Here is a 4,965-nt window from a genome sequence, read left to right as displayed (position 1 = left end):
GCCAGACACCACACTTGCTAGGTGGTAGCTTAAATCGGCCGCGGTCCATTTAGTACATGTCGGACCCGCGTGTCGCCACTGTGTGATCGCAGACCTAGCGCCACCACAAGGCAGGTCTCGATATACGATAGAGCACTCGCCCAGTTGTACGGACGACATTGCTAGCGACCATACGGACAAAGCCTTCCTCTCATTTGCCGAGAGACAGTTAGAATAGCCTTCTGCTAAGTCCATGGCTACGACCTAGCAAGGCGCCAATTGTAACAGTGCATGTATCTTATGAGTCTCATTTGTATAGTCAAGAGAGATGTATCACAAGGAATAAATAAAGTTAAGTATATTCCAAAGCTACGTATTTTCTTGATAGCAGTCATATCGTATCTCGTTCCAGACTTGACGCCAGTCGGCGTGTGTGTACGCATGCCTTTCTTTCGGCTACTTCAGTGTGGCGTAACAGTCTTGTTACGTCACAACAGATTGGCGACGAGTGAAGTGTTTTTTCTACTTGCTTTGCTCTGATTTATTTGTGTCATGGCTTCGCCACAATCTCCAGATGTACTGTCCGAATTTTATCGCTTGCAGAATCAGCAGACGCAGGCGTTATTGGATGCCCTTGGACAGCTCGTCCAGGGTCAACGTGCCATTCACACCGATGCGGCAGCCGCCGCTTCACCGCTACCGCAGCCACAACATGCAGTTGCACCGCCGTTTCGCAGTTTTAATGCGGCGCACGAATCGTGGCCAGAATGGTCCCGCCAGTTCGCCTTTCATCTAGCCGCCTACAGAATTCAAGGTAATGAGCGGCAGCCGTTTTTGCTTTCTTGTGTTGGTGTGTCCACCTACCGTGTGATAGTGAAATTGTTTCCCCGACGCGACGTAGCAACTCTGTCCTACGAAGAAATTTTGTCTGCTTTAGATGCCTATTTCAAAGAAACAATTAATGTAGTTGCAAAACGGTATACGTTTTTTTGTATGAAACGTACGGCCGGTCAAACTAATAGGGAGTGGGTAGCAACATTGCAAGGACTTACTAGGGGCTGTGCCTTTGAATGTGACTGTGGCCTTTCTTATTCAGATACTATGGTGCGTGATGCAATTGCACAGAACGTTTCTGATGTTCGCATACGGGAGCAAATTTTGAAACTAGTTAATCCCTCCCTTCAACAAGTGATAGACATATTAGATAGACAAGACACACTTGACTGTGCTCAGGAATCTTTTGAAACTTCGCCAGCCGTGTGTAACATTAACCGCCCCTCTGGACGCGCTGCGCGGCCCGGTAACCGGGCCTCGCGCACTTCGACGCAGCTGCCGCCGCGCTCTAAGCCAGGTGTGCCGCACCAGCATACAAATGCAGTGAAATCATGCCCGCGGTGTGCTACTAAACATTCGCGTGAACATTGCCCGTCACGCCATGCTATTTGCTTTTTCTGCAATAGGAAAGGACATGTTCAAAGTGTTTGCCAGAAAAAGCTCAGATCGGACAATCACAATCATTCCAGGCCCTTTGCTTCGCGCCGGAATCGAACCAAGGACACTCAGGATCGTGGACCTTCGCCCATGGACATTCATGTCGTTACTTCCACCCCGTCCAGTGCCACTTTCTCTAACAGTGACTGTGTTCGTCCCACAAAAACTGTGCGTCGACGTCGCCGGAAATCACGTCAATTAGCAAGTGATTCTGTACCAGTGTCTGTTCAAATTGCACAAACCAGTCGCTCTTGTCGTCAGCAGGACAATAAACTTTTTGTAGATTTGGACTTTCATGGCAAGGTCATACCGTTCCAGCTCGATACCGGAGCTGCAGTTTCATTGCTCAATCACGACACGTACAAACAACTGGGCGCACCTCCGTTGCGTGCCGCAAATGTTACGCTAAACAGTTATTCAGGACAGCTCATCCCTGTGTTAGGACAGTGCACTCTTCTTGCAACATATAAAGGACAAACAAAACTTGTGTCATTTTACGTTCTTCGTTCTTCTACTGCAGTGAACTTGTTTGGTTTAGATTTATTTCAATTGTTTAACATGTCTATAGTAAATCAGGTCCTATCAGTGATTCAGACTGTGCCTTCAGACAGTGTTGCTCGCTTATGTGAAGAATTTGCAGACATTTTTGCACCGGGCTTAGGTTGTGCTAAAAACTATGAAGCACATTTGGAACTGAAAGTCAATGCGCAACCGAAATTTTTCAGAGTGCGCAATGTTCCCCATGCATTGCGTGATGAGGTCGCAAGAACATTAAACGATCTAGAATTACAGGGTGTAATTGAACGTGTGCAAGCTTCTCTCTGGGCCTCACCCTTAGTAATTTTGCCAAAACCTTCCGGAAAATTGAGACTTTGCATGGACTTCAAGGCCACAGTGAATCCACAACTAGTGACTGCTACTTTTCCTTTGCCCCGCCCGGAAGAACTTTTTGCTAAACTGTGCCCAGGAAAATATTTTTCAAAGTTGGACCTAGCCGATGCGTACTTGCAAATACCGGTGGACGACGAATCCCAGCGCGTATTGGCGGTTAACACGCATCTTGGATTGTACAGGTTCAAAAGACTGCCATTCGGGTGTGCATCCGCCCCTGCATTGTTTCAGCAATATTTACAAACTATTTGTGCGTCGGTCCCTACTGCAGCAAACTATCTGGACGATATAGTGATCTCCGGACAGACAGAAGAAGATCATCTTGCGAACCTACGAACATTATTTCAGGTCTTGCGACAAAATGGTCTTCGCTTGAGGAATGACAAATGTGTGTTTTTTGCTCGTGCCTTACCATACCTGGGACATGTCATTAATGCCCAAGGCATACATCCGAGTCCAGAGCTCCTCCGTGCCATACAAGAATTGCCTTCCCCTCAAAATGTGAAGCAGCTACAGAGTGTGTTGGGTAAAATTAACTATTATCATAAATATGTGCGCAATGCCTCTTCCATTTCAGCTCCGCTTCATCGCTTACGCCGTAAAGGTGTTCCGTTCCTCTGGACGACGGAATGCGAACGCGCCTTTCGCCAGTTGAAATCGGCATTGCTTTCTAATACTTGCCTCACGCCTTTCGATCCCCAGAAACCCCTTTTGTTGATGGTAGATGCATCGGATTTCGGGATCGGTGCTGTGCTTGCGCACAAAGTTGGCTCCCATGATCGCCCTATTGCCTTTGCGTCCAAATTGCTCTCGTCTGCGCAAAGAAATTATTCCCAGATAGAGAAAGAAGCTTTGGCTCTCGTATTTGGTGTTACTAAGTTCCATGATTTCTTGTATGGTCGTCACTTTACCATCATCACAGACCACAAACCTTTGACATCGCTTTTTCATCCGATCAAGCCTGTACCTCCGCATACAGCGCAGAAATTCATTCGCTGGTCTATTTTCCTCTCGCAGTACCCCTACGATATCTTGTATCGGTCCACTGCTAAGCACGGAAACGCCGATGCGTTGTCCCGTTTGCCTGTTGCTGAGGATAAAGCATTCGATTCTTCCGAACTTGCTTGCCTGTTCATTGATTCGGAAACCGATGAAGTGGTTGAATCGTTTCCGATTGATTTTAGTCGTGTCACTACAGCCACAGCTGCTGACCCAGTCCTTGCTACCGTTTTGCGTTTTGTTGCTACGCAATGGCCTTTGTCAAAGTCTCGGATGAGGATCCGTTGGTTCGCCGATTTTTTGCTCACAAGGAGAGACTTTTTGTTCGATGTGGTGTTTTGTTGTTGCATTCTGATAATGATCAGTCCCGAGTCGCCCCACGCTCGTTACAGTCCTCTGTCTTACAGCTTCTTCACCAAGGACATTGGGGTATAGTGCGAACGAAACAACTTGCTCGTCAGCACTGTACTTGGTTCGGAATCGATGCTGCGATTACGAATATGTGCTCTTCTTGCATGGCGTATGCCGAACAACAATCCGCACCGCCGCGGAAAGTCTTTGCATGGCCAAAAGCCACTTCCCCTTGGCAACGCTTGCACATAGATTTTGCTGGTCCATTCTGGAATGCTCGATGGTTGGTTCTGGTCGATGCCTTTAGTAATTTTCCTTTTGTTGTCCGGATGTCTTCCACGACGTCCTCCGCCACCATCCAAGCGTTGTCTGCTATCTTTTGCATTGAAGGTCTTCCGCAGACTATTGTTTCCGACAATGGCCCACAATTCATGTCCGCAGAATTTCAGTCATTCTGCCAGGCCAATGGTATTCAACATCTGACATCCGCGCCGTTATCACCTCAGTCAAACGGTGCCGCTGAACGATTGGTCCGGACTTTCAAGTCACAGATGTTGAAGTTGAAAGAGTCGCATTCTCGGGAGGACGCATTGTTGCTCTTTTTGTCTTCGTATCGCTCTCAGCCCCGAGATGGTCGCTCGCCGGCTGAGTTGCTCCACGGTCGTCCTCATCGCACCTTGATGTCTTTGCTGCATCCGCCGCATCAGGTTCCTGTGCAGCGGCAGACTCCTGCTTTTGCTCCAGGCGACGTTGTATTTTATCGCAACTATCGAGGTTCACGGCGTTGGCTCGCAGGGCGCATTCTTCGCTGCCTCGGCCGCGCGATGTATTTGGTTTTGGGGGCCTTTGGTGAGGTGCGTCGGCATCTCAATCAGCTGCGCCTCTGTCGTCGCACGGGTTCTGCTGCTCCCCGTCTGCTTTCAGCGACGGAGCCGTCCGGTCAGCGCCCTGGGGACCCATCTACTGGCTCGCCTCATCCCCAGGTGTTACCGATGATGCCTTCCATTTTGCCCCATGGCGACGCGCCGCCGCAGCAGCCACCGCTGCCTGTTCTCCCGCCGGCGCCGCCCGCATTCGACGCTTCGCTGCAGCCGCCAAGCGCCTCCCTGGGTCACGCGCCGCCGATCGTTTCCCGTGACCAGCCGTCCTCCGCCATGGACCTCTTACCCGCTCCGGACCACATGGCGTCATCGCGCGTCGGGTACCCCGATGCAATGGAGGTCGAACCTACGGCCCCTCCTGTCTCATTACGGG

The sequence above is a fragment of the Schistocerca piceifrons genome, chromosome 9 (assembly GCF_021461385.2).
Source record: "Schistocerca piceifrons isolate TAMUIC-IGC-003096 chromosome 9, iqSchPice1.1, whole genome shotgun sequence".
In the NCBI taxonomy this organism is placed as follows: Eukaryota; Metazoa; Arthropoda; class Insecta; order Orthoptera; family Acrididae; genus Schistocerca; species Schistocerca piceifrons.
This window is presented reverse-complemented; position numbering follows the sequence as displayed.